Source organism: Stegodyphus dumicola, chromosome 1 (genome assembly GCF_044657685.1).
Source record: "Stegodyphus dumicola isolate Sdum_Otavi_A_Nest chromosome 1, ASM4465768v1".
NCBI lineage: Eukaryota > Metazoa > Arthropoda > Arachnida > Araneae > Eresidae > Stegodyphus > Stegodyphus dumicola.
This window is the reverse complement of record NC_140768.1, coordinates 121,281,093-121,299,589: the sequence shown is the minus strand read 5'-3', so window position 1 is coordinate 121,299,589 and position 18,497 is coordinate 121,281,093.

Genomic DNA, 18,497 nt, shown 5'->3' with positions numbered 1-18,497 from the left:
AATGTTTACCATCATGTTAAAGTAGATGTATTTCTAAGCATACCTGCAAAATATTAGAGTTTTTTATTCAAAATTTCCTAAAATGTATTTGAATTTATATATTGTCATGTTTTGAAATTTGGCATATTTGTTATAAGCAATAATAACGCCAAATGTGGTTTACGCACTTTGTTAAAATTATTTTAAAGTATAAACGATGCCTTTTTTTCCGCTCGTGTACAGTGAAAAAAGGAAATGAAAATAGGTTGCTATAAATTCGCAAACTGGAAAAAAATGCGCAAAGAAAAACTTTTAATTTTCTTCATAAATTCCTCACCAAAAATTACAAAATTTATTATCTAGGCAGAATTTGAGCGTAGAATCGAAATATGGAAAATACCTTATATAATAGTAATATACTTAATGTTTGGCAGTGCTATTTTGAATTCATATTTTGTAAAATTTGGAATTTTTTACTAACAAACTCCACGATTTGAAAGCGAGCTTTGGCAACACATTTTGAAATTTTTATCTCTAATGATAAAATAATAATGATAATGCCACTCCGAAAACAGAGTGCAAAAATTGGCGTTTTTAGAGTTTTTAATTAATATCTCGGCTGATTAAAGTCGTACGAAGATGAGAATGATAGAAATGGCTTCTCACGAATTTTTGAAATTTGTTTGTACCTTTCTAGAAACTCAATTCCCCACCGCTCCGGAAGTAGATGATGCCACAAGCATAAAAACAAACGCACAGAGATTTAAGTAGTAAAGATGTAAAATATTTTAGTCCTTCCATTAAGCAAGAACAAACCATCCAAATAATAGCGTCTTTAGGATCTGAATTTTAGGAATTTGTTGCTCAAATTGTTGTTCAATGTATATTATCATTGTTTGAATCATTGTTTAAATGCGTGAAAAAGATTTTGAAAGTAAAATAATCATCATAATTTTTTCAAATTGTTCCGATGGTTAAATGCATTTGCCTTCTTTGAATGAAAAAAAAAACTTATAGTAATTTCTCAAACTTAAAAATTATAACAATTCAGAAGTCAAACAACAAAAATCAGCGTTATATTTTCAAATTTTCAACGCTGATTTTTGTTGTTTGACTTCTGAATTGATATTTGTTCGGCGTGTTATTGTTTCGTAATTAAAAATTATAAGCCTGAAACATTTTGATTTTAGGATTTGGAATTTCCAAAACTCCATTTAAAATTTACCTTTTAAACAAAATATAAATGAAGGTTGACTAAAACACCATATAGTAACTAGAAAGACGTGAATTTTATTGTATCTAATTAGAAAGTAATTGTATATGTAATAAAATTAATTTATTGTATATATACAAGTAATTGGAATCGTCTGCGTCTGTTTCATTTCCTAATGCTCTCTGACTTAAGCACTGATAATATACTGCATTCAAGAGATGTGGTCATAAATTTTCACAATTATGGCTGCAGACAACTGCTTCAGTTTCATAGTTTCAGCAATTCGAAGTAAAATGTTTTTCTTTTCTCATCATCTTTACGTATATCTGTATAGAAAATGCCAATTGACTTGATATAGTTGAAAAATCTAAACTCAAATCACAGTTTTCAAACTAAATTATAAGCACAGGGAAGTTCCCAAGCTTGCTGCCGAGCGTCTTCTATTAGAATATTTGAAACCAGATGAGAATTTATATTAAACTTCGTAACAATCTGAATTCCTTCTATTCTTTTATAATGCAACTTCTGTTAAATTTGTGACATCCTTCGTATACTGTGATTTATTCCAACAAGAATGCCAGATTTTCTGACAACCTACGATTGAGTTTGTTTAATTCATCATTTCGAACTCCCAATTGACGCTAGCGTGTCATAAATTTGGGATCTTCTGTGTACTAAAGAATGTCAGAAATTCAATACGCAGATACTTTGGGAAAGATAAACGAACAGCCCTTGGTTATCTTAAGACAACCGGACTTCAGATATTCGGATGTTTCAATGATCATCTTATACTGAATGAATTAAATTTGATTGCATTTGTAAAGATTTTTCTTGTCGCTTTTCTTAAATGTAGATTTACTTTGATGTCTTTTATATGCATTGGGCTTGTAAGTTATTCATTTTGGAAATTCGCAGTAAATATCATCTTACATAAATAAATGGTGTATGTTTTCACCGGTTCGTTTTACACGAAAACGTTCTGACAAAATTTTAATCCAGAAATTTCATATTGTTAAATTATTTCCTTAAATTTATTATCTTTAACTATGCATGTGCATATAAATATATGCATAAATATTTCTTTTCTCAGGCATAACAAATATATATTTTTCGAGTATCATGAATTTCTGCTTGGTTAAACTGTTGTCTATAACAAAACAGCTCTTCAAATTTCTGTATGTTTAACTTTTAAATGAAAAACACATATAACTACTTCTAAACAAATTCATTAGAATCGTTTGGAATGTATTTTAAAGTAGTTGTTTTATGTATCATGGTAAAATTTATTTTTCACTATGCTTTTTCTAATTGCAATAATTTTTCATTCCATTAACTTCTTAGTATTTAATATTAAAGGCACATTCTGAATTGTTTTCACTCGATGACCGCTAACGATTTCTCTTCACAGTTAACATGTTAGGTTTAGTTATTTTATTATTTTAAAATTTATTTTCGTATTAAAATTATTTTAGTGTTGCTTTAAATTTATTCTTCAAAGTTTTAAAATGGTTTTAAAAATTTTTGCTTGTTAATATTTAGCATAATAACTTTTACGTTTTCCTAAAATTTATCATATTTATTGTTCTTGATATGAGACTGGTGTAAAGATACTTTTATGATACTGACGAAACTAGTAGCATGCTTCTAATGTTTAATTTATTTTAACTTAGAATATTCTCTCCTGCTTTAATATTAGTTTCATGCGTTTGTATGTGTGTCAATTCAGAAACTGACTTAATATTTTACGTTCCTCGATACATCAACCCATTCACGAAGATGTAAAATTCATTTGCCATTATTATCCTTTTGTGTTTATCTTGGGTTTGTGGTAACTTTTGCAAAACATTTGATTTTGCACAGTGTTTGTTGGATTATTTTGAAATAATTTATATACATATAAATATAAATGATTTCAATTATATTTGGAAAGAACAGGAACGTAAGAATTTACTAATGCTTTTTTAAGTTCTTTTGTTAATGCAATTCCAAAGTAAACATGTAACACCACCTCTTTTCCCGACGTGCTTGTAAGTTATAATACTCTCTCTATATATATATATGTATAAGTATCAATGAAACCATATATGATTTCAGGTTCATATATTAAAATGATTATTTGAAATATCGATAAGCAATTCAAGGTACTTAGAGGGGATACAATTTTAAATTTAATGTATTTCACATAGCGCTGTCTCTTAATAATTTGTTACCTCTTATTAGTTTGCTATTTTCAACGTTTGTCAATATTTATTTTATTTGGTAATGTTTGAGTTCCGAAAGTTAATTCAAAAAGCGTTTCTGTTTTGAAGTTTAGTTCAATATGTTTCGCGTCCGAAATTAATTATTTAGTAATTGAGCTGTAAACCAAAACTATTTTTCCACCTTTTTTTTCTGGGTAAAAGTATACTATTCGAAATGTAGTTACTATCCTAATAAGATTTTCTTTTTGTTCTGGTATACATTGTAGTGTTCTAAACGTTTTCAAAATTAAAGTGACTTGCTTATGAATCAAAAAATAATTTCAAGTAAAGTAGATTAAAATATGGCATAATTATAATTCACGCAATGTATATATATAAATATAATAACGATAAAAGCGACTTATAATGTCTTATAAAATATTACATATTTCATCCTCTCACGGTATGAAAGCAAGAAATGAAAAGTAAATTGAATTAATCAGTATATTTGAAAGACCTAATATTAATAGTTCCGTAGCTCATTAAAATGAGGGAAAGTAAATTTATAAATATATTAGCAAAACTGCTATTTAGTGAGGGCGTTTCTAAATCTCTGCTGCCTATGTATTTGCACTAGAAATTGATAAGTTGTTATGTTATAAAATGTGAATTTGATGAATGCTTAAAATCTGAAATAAGCTTATATTTAATGTGTGCAATTCTAAAACATTAAATACCTAAACCTTTCCTCTAATAAGCATCAGTAATTATTAGAAGATAAAATCATCAAAATGTACCTTCTATATATGAGCTAGTTTATAATATACTTTGAAAATTTAATCCCACTTAAAATAATGGCAAGAACCTCGTATCACTGAAGACATAACTACTTACGAAAAGAAAGTATACAAACTTCTGTGTTTAAGCAACAGAACGTTGAAGCGAAAAAAGGTATTTCTTTTTTCTTTATATCCCGTTATATGGTTTTAGTTTCAAGGCTGACAGCGAAAGCAATTAGTGTTGATTGTCCTTGGCCAAAACTAACCCCCTCCAAAAAAAGTGATAGAAAAAGTAAAAGGATAAACGAGGAAGAAAAGATGTGGAGAGGGATAAAGTCTTTTTCTTGCCCATTTTTTAAACTTTTTTCCTTTCAAAGCCATAAACTATTATGCAAACTGCGGAAAACGTTAACATTCAAGAGGAATTTTTTTCACGAACATGAAAATTTGTATTTTATTTAAGAAAAACAAAGAAGAAATAGAGACACTATATATATATATATAGAGAGAGAGAGAGGGAGAAATATAGATATTGTTTCAAAAGAATAAATAGTAAAGTTAAATTAAATTTAAATAATTCTCCTGCGCCATTGCTGCAAGGAATGAAATTTGAATTTAACAAATATTCTCTATTCGTAAAAAACAAATTTAAAGTTGATTAAAATTTAAATGAAATTGAATTACAAATAAATGATATTTATTGCTGCAAACTAATCTATAGTATCATTTAAATTTTGAGTGCATATGAAAATCAAGTGCAATTATCAAAATCTATGAAAAAATATATAATTCCAAAAAATGTTTTAATTCTAAAAATTTATAAAATGCGTAAGTAAATCTTTGTTGAGCAGGCAGGAGACAAACTTATCAAGGGAAAGTTACATCCAAACCTAACTCTTCAATTATTCAATTCGTGTTTCGTTCACCCATGTAGGCAAGGGTAAAAATAAAATTCAAAACCAAAAGTAAAACCAAATGTTGTGAATTACTAAGAAGAAATTTAAACAAGTGGAATTGTGAGAAATTAGCAAGTTAAGTATTATTTTAGTATTTTAGTATTATTTATGTATTTTTATAAATAGTATCTAGTTTCTTTTTTTCATTTTGATTTTTATGCATAATTCGGAAATTTTCTGTAGGCAAGAGTTTCTATATTATTTTGGCTTTCTAAAAAATTTGGTTTTCTACTCTTAATTGACATTTTTTTTATTTTAATTCTAGTCATTACTTGTTAATTTCTCAAAATTCCATTTCTTTAAGTTTCCTTTTAGTAATTCACAACATTTGATTTTACTTTTGGTTTTGAATTTTACTTTTACCCTTGCCTACATGGATGACGAAACACAAATTTAATAATTCAAGAGTTAGGTTTGGAGGCAAATTCCCCTCTATAAGTCTGTCTCCTGCCTGCTCAACAATGATTCACTTATGCATTTTTATAATTTTTAGGAATAAATCATTTTTCGGAATTATATATTTTTTTCATAGATTTTGATACTTGCACTTGATTTACATATGCTCTCAGAATTTAAATGATATTATAGATTAGTTCGCAGCAATAATTAATAATTTATTTGTAATTCAATTTCATTTAAAATTTAATTAACTTTAAATTTTCTTTTTGGAGAATGTTTTTTAAATATATATGTGTGTGTGTATTTAAAGTAAAACAAAATGAAATGTATGCAAAATTGGACTTTCAGAGCTAAAATCTAGCGCTAATGCAGCTAAAATTCATTAAATTCATTAAACGGAAAAAGAATCATCCCGGAAAAATAGAGTAAAAGAATATTATAACAAAAAAACTTCTGTACTACATGAAGATTTTGGTGAGTTAAAAATGCAGTCTTAAAATGTATATTAGTTATTGCTGATTCTATCAAAAAAGACTGACTTTTCAAGGGGTATTAGCCTTATTCGATAAAATAATCAATAATTGAGGAAACCCGAACAGTAATTAGTCTCCCTAAACCACATGAGTAAAATTCGATATTTTATTAAAGCTTTAAAAAGCTTTAATAAAATATACAATTCAATGTTAATTTCATTTAATTCTCAAGTTGTTTAGAAAAATACACCGGGACGATTCTGATTCCTATTAAAAATAAATTAAATTCTGTAAAAATAATTGAAAATACTTGATTTTATCTAGAACTAATTTTTTACGATAAGTAAAAAATATTTTAAAATACGCCTAAAAGTATATTTACAATAAAAAAACTTTACATTTAAAAATAAAAAAGTTTCCTGCGGACACCAAATGACTTCCTTGTACGGCCTTTTAAGTTATGCACATTTTCTGTTGCATTTCATTTAAATTTATTTCGCTGAATTTCATTAGAGATACATTTCTCATGCAATAAATTCAGTTCTTACTTCGCGGCAAAGCAAAAATTCATAGAAACCGAAAACCTCTTCATTAAAAATTGAAAAATATAGTAAAACAAAAAAACACTAAATACAGTTAAAACAGTTAAGAACACATTTTTTACAATTAAAATTAGAGTTTCTATGCAAAAACAAGCAATTCATCCAGCGGGCAAAAAGACAAATTTTTCGATGCATAAAATTTACTCTTGATCCTACTTGGCGAAATGACACTGAAGGTGCAGAAACTGACTTAATTCACTATTCTTCAAAGTTTTAAATGTAAAGAAATGCTGCTCCGATAGGCTTAGTCGCACTTAACAACTTTTAAATTTTTAATAATTCTACAGCTATTGTATGCTTGTAATGTTGCGCGGCCCCAACCTGCACCCAACAATAGCGCTGACTGTTATGAACTGGAAAGTACACAAAGTCTTGAGAAGGGTTTAAATCCCTTTTTATTCAACTTTAGAAATTACAGATGCGTGCTCTTGACGCTCACAAACTACGCCGACCCGGCGGTAAAATAAAAATAAGAAACTAAAAATGAATAATAACAAGTGACTACCTACGAGACTCTCTAAACGTAACTAACCTAACCGCGTTCTAAGACACCGGTGATAATTCAGCAAACTTCTGAATATTAAGTTGAAAGATTTAACTATCTGCTGAGGCAAGCACACAGACCGCAAAGCGTGGTTCTTCAATTTCTACCTAGCCACCTCCACGCTCGTGAAGCAAGAAAGCACACTTTCGAACTCGTTTCCCTTCTATTTAACTCAGAATACTTCCGCTGACTATTTTGAATACTTTGCGCGTTCTACTAAAATTTACATACTCTGGCATTGGCAATTCCAGGGTAAAGTAAGGCTTGACAGGAAAGATAGTTTAAACTTAAAATAAATGTTAGTTAAAATAAATATAAACCCTGTATTTGCCGCTGCCAGAATTTGGTAAACTTGGAAGCAGGTCCTAGAAACGACCTGTTGAAAAGTTTTCACAATTCTGAACTAAAATTTAAGAGCCTCGTTTACATAAAAAAAAACTGTTTTCTCACAAAAGTTAGAATAAATTTCTGTAGATACTTATTTAACCCTCTCTTCTTACAGCAACCTTTCCTAGACTTCAGCAATCAATATGTTCTCTTCCTTCCAGCATCTGGAAGGAATAAGTATCAGTATCTTTCTAAATACATTAGAATTTACACTTTCTTGACACTGAATAAAGTTTGCTTTTGATCGATTTATTTTCCTTAGTTACTGCTTAATTCACATTCATTCAAGTATTCAAACATGAATTTAACTTTACCCTTGCTCTCCACCATGTGTGGTGTCAAACGGAAATATTCGTGTTTTAGTATTGCAACACTTTCCCTAACCACAATGATTTGTTAGAATTCAACGACCAAATAGACACACCTTACTCGACATTCTAAAACTCGATGAGCTATTTTAACATTCTTAAAATTCAAGTGTAGGTGGAGAACCCTACAAAACACATTCATCCTAAATTCCCCCTCATTCATCTTTAGACATGCAGGCTTTCGCTTTAAAGCATGATTTTATCTACAGTTTAATACTTAAATTTGAATTCATTTCTTTTGAGCATTTACTTTTAGCATCTAAAATTTTATGCTTCTAGACTAAATTCTACTTTTACATAACTTTCAAGTATTTACGTATATTTACAAAATTCTAATCCATATGAATTTTACAATTTATCATAAAATGAATAAGAGAAAAATAAATTTTTACTTCACGCATTCTTCGCCAAGCTGGCGGCACTGAAACTAAATTTCTTATTAATACAAGAATACGAAGTTATTTTATCTTCGGCCAAATTTTGGCTTTAACATAACAGACTTAGTCTTTCGACCAACAGAAACTGCTTGTTCTTAGTTTTAACTAACTAGTTTTTTGTTTTAGTTATACTTAAAGAAAATAATACTTTTGCCTTAGCTAAATAAAGTAAAACAAAACTAAGTCTCAACCGAGACAAATTGACTTCCGTCAAAACATAGAACTTCGTATTTACGCATAACATTTCGGAACAAAAGAAAAAAAATTTATAGAAGATTTTAACTTATCTTTGAGTTTTCGATGATTGGAACTCCGACATCCTCTTCTGGCAGAACTGCTCCCACGATATGGAATTCATCGACGTCAGTCGTCTCCTTTGTGTCCTTCGAGTTTCGTCCATGTTGGTTTTTCTTTTTCGCCCTCTGTATCCTGGCCTTTTGGAGTGGTAGTTGTCGGGTTCCTGTCTTTTCCGTTTTGCCCCTGGACGGCTGGTCTTGGCGTCCTCCGGTCTGGAATCGTGCCTGAATTTCTTCTGTTGGTGGTGGTCTTTTCGTTCCTCCTGCTGTCTTTTCGTTCTCGGGAACGGCGGCCTTGTTTGCACCTGACTCTCTGGCCCTGGAAGCGTTTTCCTCGATGCAGAATTTCTACTGCGATACGTTGTAACCGGTCTTTTCCTCTTTACCAAAGCCTCTTTACGCGGCGGCGTTGCTTTCTTGTATTTCTTAAATGCTGGAGTCTGAACGTTTTCATTTCTTCTTTTCGGTACCGTCGCATGACTTGTAGAAGGGCTAGGTTTCTCTTCAGTTCTCTGCTTCTTGGGTGGTGGAGCGGGTGACGTTACTTCTTGACCTTCCCCTTCTTTTACGCTTGAGTCCTGCGAGAAACTTTTAAGGATTTCAAAATCATTTTGATTATAATATTTTTTCACCTAATCGGGACTTGCTTTACAGATTTCCCCTCTCTCGTTCTTAAGGTTCAATACGACTCCCTTGATTTCCTGAATTATATAGGGGCCTTCAAATTTTGGAGCTAACTTTGCAGTAAAATTGTCTGGGGCACTTGATAAAGAAAATTTCCGTTTCAACACTTTATCCCCAACTTTAAAATCTGCTTCACGGCGTTTTCTATCATAGTATAATTTTTGCCTATTTCTTGCCGTATCCGAGCTTTTAACCGCCTGGTCAATGAGTTTTTGCACATCTTTTTGTTTAAATTCTTGCTCTCTTTGTTGCACAAAGAATAATTTATCTAATGGCGTAATTAATTTCCGTCCTAAAAATAATTCTGCTGGAGGTTTTTTCGTAGTATAGTGATTTGCCGTTCTTAAAGCATAAGCTAACTCCATCCCAGCCATCCCAGCAATGTATGTGTAGTAGTATGTAGCCATCCCAGCGCTTGTGATGTGTGCTAACATAACTTCGAATTATTTTTACAATATTTTTATTAACTCTTTCTGCTATGTTTGCCTGTGGTCTATAAGGAACCATTTTGATATGGCGTATGCCAAGTCCAGTGCAAATGTTTTCAAATATTTGGTTAACGAATTGTTTACCGTTATCGCTAATGACTTTTATCGGTGCACCGTATTTTAAAATGTATCTGTGTTAGAATGCATCTGCGACTGTTTTGGCTGACGCGCGTTTAAGTGGAACAATTTCTGTCCATTTTGAAAAATGATCTACCATTACTAAAAGAAAACGATTTTTATTTAACTCAGAATACTTCTGCTGACTATTTGAATACTTTGCGCGTTCTACTAAAATTTACATACTCTGGCATTGGCAATTCCAGGGGAAAGTAAGGCTTGACAGGAAAGATAGTTTAAACTTAAAATAAATGTTAGTTAAAATAAATATAAACCCTACATGCTTATTAACTAAAGGAATAAGAACCTTAACCGGAACAAAAGAGCAACAAATGTACAACTTACCAACCTATAAGAATAAAGAAAACTGAACTCACCAAACTAAGTATCAGAGTGGGCATGTGCGTGTGTGTGTATATATATATATATATATATATATTTATATTTATACTTTTGGTGCAGACTATTGCAACCAAAAAGGGAGATGCACAATTACATGTTATAGCAGTCCCATGTACAACATTGCAACATTCTGACATGCTACTTGTTTTTGAGTTATACGTGATAAATACATATCACGTATACGTACATTTGTACAGACATCACGAAAAAAATCCCTTCTGAATCCATTTTTTAATCCATTTCGGAAAAAAGATACCTTTATTCTATTCGTACATAAAGATGTAAAGCATAGACATGGACTCGAGAGCTGTCAAAATGGATATTTGCGTTGAAATATGATACCCGAAAATTTTCGCGATTACAATATTTCCTTTACTTCGTACAAGGATGTAAAACTGTATTTAATTCATGGTATAGATGATTAAAAATATTAAATATTTTTATGAAATTACGTTAAGTAGTTTTCCACTTTTCAAATATACCTGAAGATACAAAATATCTAAATGGTAGTATCTTATAAAATGTTTCGTTACTTTACCTGGGCAATCCCTGTTCATAATCTCTGCTTAGACACCATATTAAATTTTAAAGAGTCATTTCGGATGAACGTAAAAATCTTAAACCTTTCAGATTTTTTTTAAAATTATTTATTTATTTCTTTAGCAGTATTGCTTTAAAAGAGAGCAAAAAGTTTGTTTTATTATAACCTTTGAAAAGTCAGCATCATTGCAATAGCTACAATTTTGGATGTTAGAATTTTAAAGTTACTTAAAGTCTTATATTAGAAAAGGCGAATATGTATACCATCGACACAAGTGAGCTCATGTTGATATTTACAAAGTGTTAAGGGCTGCCATATCTTTTATTTCAGAATTTTGTTACTACTATACATTATTGCACCAAAACTTTTATGCATATCTGTGCGTATATATTAATAACCGTTTTTAAACTGAAGTTATTTATTTGAATTTGAATAGCAATACTTTTAAACTTTAAAGGTATGTAACTGAAATATATAAAATATTTTAATGTTTACTTTGAAACGCTATATTTCGCAGTTTATTTTACCAACATATTTCTTTTATTATTACGCATTTTCAGCCTCATATTATATTCATGTGTTTACTAATTTCAGCTGAATTAATCTCAATTCCTTTCAGTGGGCAGCCCAGTGAAGAAGCAGAAAGTTGGTCTTTGTGTTTCACCAAGATCTCCCCACTTTTTCTCCCTTGCATTTCTTTCACTCCACTTAACTGGGAGAGTAATTGCGAATGCCTGACTTGAAACGATGTCAACTTCAAGCCCAACTAGCTGTTATCTAACGACCAAACATATAACTTTGAGAGCAATCACAGAGAGGGACAAGTTGAGACGTGTATTAGCCCAATTGTCACGCGTCACTTGGGTTCCCAATCTCGACTGCCCCATCAGCTAGTAACCTAAACCCTGGGGCTTTTATCCTGATGTACATAGGGTGCGTTAGTTATTATAATACCGCCGTTTCTCTCGGCCATTGCACAGATGTGTGCATAAATTCGACAACCATTTGAAGTTGGGGTAGCATTAGGAGTACTTGTAGACTAATAGAGGATGATTTCTAGAATCCTTTTCACTCTCTCGTCGTCAAGAATATCTTCGCTATGGTTGTAATGTGTCGTCTACAACGTGTACATGAAACTTTCTTGAGCAATTTCGTCAACTATTTCGCTTATTGTCAACATGTTAATGCTTAAACTGTTTGTTTTATAAGTGTAAATAAGCATATAAACTATAAATTTAGTACTTTAACGGAACGCAGAACTGTAAATTCGTATTAAGCATTCTTAATCTGTGATAACCTTGGTGCAGTTACTACTTCACAAAAATTAATAAACTTTAGAAACGTTTTTCATACACAAAAGTATAGCTATAAAATCTAGCAAAAGGAAACTCGTTTTTAATTCTTCTACCATAAATTCATAATTATTTTATTTTTCAGAATGAAAGTTGCTCGTTTTATGATTCATTGAACAAGAATCTTTAAAACTGAGGAAATAATCATAATTTTCCGCGAATGGATTTATATTTTTTACAAAATATGTATTAAGTACGTAATAATTTTTCGTAACCGTATTTTTAATAAGATTTGTTTTATGTTAATTGGATGACAAGTTCCATGAATCCGAGCAAATGCATGATAATTTATATTTTACTAAGTTATAAAAAGATATACACAAAACAATCAAAAACGTTACATGTTTTTGTATGTCAATCCATTAATAAAAATAGCATATTAAATTTTGCGTCAAATACATATTATGAAGGATAGCCCTTGTTACATGTAGAAATATTTCAAACTACAGATCTTCAAGAAATTCAGTATTTTGATGATAGGCAAAGTACTTTTTTGTAAGGTTATAGTAGTGTATGTTTCTGTTTGCGATGCACAATGAAAACTAATGTAGAAGAACTTAAATTTGTTTTATCAGAAAATGTTTTATTTCAGTGTTGTTTGTTTTCATATTTAAATAAAATTAGTTGTTTAAATTATTTCAATAGAAATATTGCAATAGTTTTGTAATTTTATTTAAAAATCCTTCAAGTGTAAAAGATGTTTATGTATAAATTTTTGTTTACTTCATTATAGCTAATAAGCAAACCTAAAATTATGCCCTTTTAATGTAAGTTTCTTTTAGAATATAATAACTTCACTGAATAAAAATGAAATTAATGACATTTCATATGGAATATAATTGCATATTTTCATTATAATATTAAATTAATTTACAGTACATTTTTCTCCATTCCGTTCTCTTTTACATCTTTTAGTCATTTTGTACTTTCGTTTTCTACATGAACTATGTTTTGCATACCTAAAATTTTCACTACTCACTATTTTTAAAATTATTTAAAAATTTCAATTCATATTTTATGTTCCAGTTTAAACTCATTACAAAATGCATATGCTCTTTTTAAAAAAATGCACATTCAGAATGTTTCATTGAAAAAATAAATAATAATGGAGGTTTATTATTTGAAGCATATTATTTTAAATAAAAAATATATGTACTTAATTCAGGGAATTAACTCCCGCTACAGGCATTGAAAATTACTTGTTATCTTTAAATGAGTATTGAAAATTAGTTATTTCCTGAAGTGGCTTTGAAAACCAAACGTTTAAATATTTAAAATTTAAATAGTTTAAATATTATAAAGTTTAAATATTATAAATCTTATAATATTTTAATTTTCATTAAAATACTTATTGAATATAACAACATATTTATTTTTAAAATTGAATCGATAGCTTTTAATTATCATTAATGGAAACTTTATAAAACATTATTAGACTTCTGTCTATAAAGTTTATAATATTTGACATTGTTGCGAGGAATATAATAGTTTATATCTATTCTACGAAAATGGAAAATAAGTATTTATATATTGTAAATCATGTTTTTTAAATACAGTTATAAACATGAGCCAAAGAAGGAGAAGTCATAAGTCAAAGAAGGAGATTTTCAAAACGAAGGAATTTTAATTTTCCGCCATTTTCAAATTACCATAAGTTTGGTTTTAAACTTAATAGTTTGAGATTAATCGATCGAAGAATACGGTAATTCATGCTGCATAATATATTTACACAAATGGCACTTGGTAGCAGTTAAGTTTTAGTTCTTTAAATATCCTTATTTTTTAGGAGCAGTGTATATATTCCTTACTATATAACATTATTACGTATTTGCAGCATGATTTTTAAATTTATAATATGTTTCTTTTTTTGCAGGTAAGTCTCAAGCTTGTGATTAAGATTTTGAAATATTTGAATGGCTGTGTACTAGTATGTAAAGTAAGTAAGAGGCGTATGGTATAGAAGTTATTATTGCTTGTTTAAAATGTGTTTATACAACATTCAAAATATTTGCATTTGCTTTAAAACGGAATTAATGTTCATGTGTCCATGCGATGTTTTTAATATTTTTGTTTCAATTTCTTGCAGCAGTTATGATCATAAAAGTATTTATTTAAATAAAATGATGTAATTATCAGAATGTCTTATTTGGATGTGTTCATATGTTCTACTGAATAAGCAGTAATTTAATAAAATTTGGCATTATATATATTTACGTTCACGACATACAAAAAAAAATAATATACGTTGTTTTGCATACATAATTGTAAATTCGTATACAAATTTAAGTATTTTTACATAAAATTTATAAATTTCTATTATCGAAGCAAATTTATCGATAATGGAACCAAAAGGGTGAAAGGAAGCACCTAATAACTTTGCTTACGAATGCTTCACTGATCAATAATCGATCAATGTGGGCATCGATATCTGACTGATTGTATCTAAATGATCAAGATTCAGGTTTTTAACGTAATGCTGTATCTGATAGTAATCATCCCATATCTGATGGGCATTAGCTTCCAAATGATATTACAGAATTTTCGATAATATTTCAAGAGAAAGTTTGACGAAATACGAGTTTTAAGAAACATAATCTTTGATTTACATTACATTTGAGTAATAAAAAAATGTGGTGCATCATGAAAATGTTATGCTGTTGTTTAGTCGACGATAATCAGGCAATATTAGTTCAAAGGAAAAATGTTTACTTGGTAATAGCAAGGGAAAATTTGGACCTTGAATAAGTACAAAAATGACTCTCAGTTTTTAAAAACGATTCTCAATATAGCCAAAATTCCATATCAATACGCCAGAATGGTTCTCAGTATTTGAATGCCAAAATGATTCTCAGTATTTCTCAATATTTGAAAGCTATTTTGTGCTTTATTTTACGCATGTAAGCTTCGCAAACATTCTGAGCAAAATGAGAACGATTTATAGATAAAAGACAAAATTGACCTAGGATATTTGTTTTTAAAATCTAGAAGTTTAGGGCTAAAAGGTCTAGAAGTTTAGGACTGCACAGTTTTGCTTAGTTTCAATTAATCTTAATAACGTATTATCAGACCTATGTAATTATTTTATGTCTTAAGGCCTTTCGCGGTAATTAAGTCAATTAGGATGTAATCACACCGCTCAACCGAAAGCGAAAATATAGAAAAGACAAAGTCAAATTCATCAATTCTAATGAGAATACACTAGCGAAATAAAGCATCGCGGTTTTACATAATTTCCGAGTAAGCTATTCGTACGAATTGAAATAATTCTTGCATTTAAACTTGTATTCCAAATTAATAACTTGAAATTAATGTAGATAATTACTAAGCCATCTATCGTAAAAAAGTATGTATCTAGCCATCTATCGTAAAAAAGGTTCAGAGAAGTGTTCAAAAGAATATCTTAATACGCAAGAATTTAGAAATGAAATTTTGATTAAGAAGGCTTATAATAACTTTTCTAAGAACCTACATAAACAAATATGTTTCAAGGTTTGAATATTTATTCCTGTTAAGACAAACTTTTATCCTTCATGCATTTCTAATTGCTTTCTTTTTTACCTTAGAAGCAGGACAAACAATATTAATCTCTTTTCAATACTAAAATTTTCATCCCAGTTAAGCCTATGAATAATTTTACTGGAATAAACAAAGATCTATTTGAGACTGTCTTCGAGCAAAATATATAATTGTGTTAGTAACTCAAAGACGAAAACAGCGAAACACTGCTACAAATTTGAACATATAATAGTCGATCTGATAAAAAAATGAAATAATTAGTGAAAATCTGTCTGTATGATGTCTATCGATCGCTAAACAATGGCTAATATTCCACTGAAAGTTTGTAACTGCAGATGTCTATCTGTCTCTAAACAAGGGCTGATGTACCATTGAAAGATTGTGACTGTAAACATAATTGGCGATACTAAGCACTGAGCGCCAATGTCTGAATTTTATAGGCCATTGAATGCATTAAATTTATCGTATGGTGTGTATGATCTTCAGAATGAATGAATGGCTCTCTGTACACAAGAAGTATTGCTGCTGAACAGAATTACAGCAGTTGTCGGAAAGAGAATTTATAGCAAGAAACTATAGTCGTAATATTATTTGTCGATGTTGATCCATGCAAGATGCTAAGAAAAGCCGAATGATTCCTTTGCTTTTTTTAAAACTACTTTTTACTGCGTAATAATTGAGTTAATGCGAATTATTTCCATCGAAATGCTGTAAAATAACAGCCCAGATATGAATTCTTGAGATTATTTCACATAGGTTTATAATAATGGTTGAGTTTCCAAAGATGACCTAAATTCATTTAAGTAACTAAATATTTGTGATAAATAACTTAATAAATTGAGCAAGCCCTGTGATTAAAAATATAAATTTTGACACGCTGTAAAATGTAAAATTACTGAGTTTATATTCTGCTTCAAGAATATTAAATTTAAAAAAAAAATATTAAATATTAAAACTTTTCCGTTTTGTCGGTGCAGGCGATGAAGTCGCCAACAATGGTACAACTGATACCAAACGGAATACTCTCGCTGGTAACCTAACGCCTCATTTTCAAAACAAGTCGCAGCCATTTCCTATCAAATTGATTGCTTCTTTCAATACTGGCATACAATTACATACACTTTTTACCAGATAGTTCAATTTTATGTCTTAAGGCCTTTCGCGGCAATTAAGTCAATTAGAATGTAATCACACCGCTCAACCGAAGGCGAAAATATAGAAAAGACAAAGTCAAGGGTTAAGTTCATCAATTCTAATGAGAATACACTAGCGAAATAAAGCATCGCGGTTTTACATAATTTCCGAGTAAGCTATTCGTACGAATTGAAATAATTCTTGCATTTAAACTTGTATTCCAAATTAAGAACTTGAAATTAATGTAGATGATTACTGAGAGAATTAGATTTTTGTAGCGTAGTTTACGTGAGAGGAGATCACTTGGGGTCACGTGATACGAACCGGCGAAACAGGATGTTGAATCATGAAAGCATAGTAAAGTCTTAAAACTAATGTTAGTTTACAAATTTAATGTCTTTATTTATTGGCTTTTTATAAAATTTTGGACGATATTAAAATGTTTGTGTCTTCAAAATAAAAAATTCGTAGAACTAACATTTGTTAACATTTTTTATGTGTATACTGTATGTTGTCGCCAATAAAGTCTGCTTGGCGAGATTAACGCCTGCGTAACGGAAACGGATCAAAAACTCTATTCTTTAATTATCTTACTCTGTTTCTTAACTGAATAAAGCCAATTTTATTGAATGATCTCCTAATAGTTTGCAAATTTTAGACTTTTACTTTCGTTCAGGTTATTTTGGCTTTTCTGTTTACCGTCAACTAACAGTAATCCGGATATCAGTTACTAAGATCGGGTTTGATAAGTGATGAAGGCATGCAATAGTCGTTAATTATATGTTGTAAAACAGAACAAAATTTTCTCGAGGTGTGTTATATATAATGCTTATTTCATTATTACACTTAATTATTAATTAAAATCTCGTTTCCGCTCTTACTCATAACCGCCAGCAATTGTCCAGTTGCCAAATGTGTAAAATGTATATTCATGTTATTTATAAAGGAATAAGAAATATTGGAACCCAATGTCTTTACTAGACAATTTATCAGAATATGGTGCCTTTAAAATAAGATACTTCATTTATTAATTTGTTCTAATTCAAACATCTGTGAATTGAGCATTTTGAAACTTAACCTTTATGACCTTTATATCCTAGCTACTGATATTTTATTTCACTTGAATGAATAAACGTTACTATGTGTTGTTTTCTTGCCCAGTAAAGTTTCAAGAACAGCTTGAATATACTTGACTAACTTTGTGGCTCGTATCGTATTATTTGATAACCTTTTTTTAACTGTTCCATGTGCGTAGTTTCAGAGTCATTATATTTTTAAACACATTTAAAACTGTTTCTGCTATCTTTGATTTATTTTTTAATGGACACATTGTATTTTGTTAACGACCGAGGGCTTTATTTAATAACCATTAGTCTTGCCCCACTACAAGGACCGGAATGGTAGCCATCTTCTTATGGAAGCACCTAACGGAAGACCATCGTTGCCTCCTATTAAAGAACGGACAGCTACAACCATGCCTTCCCCGGTATTCGAACTCGGGCCCATTGTTACAGCAGTCAGAGTCACTAACCACTATACCGGCTAGGCGGCTTGAACTCAAAATTACTATAGTAACATAGGAACGTTCCAAGACTTAGCCATTATTTACTTATGGCAAACATATATCACAATAGTCTCAGAGAAACGTTT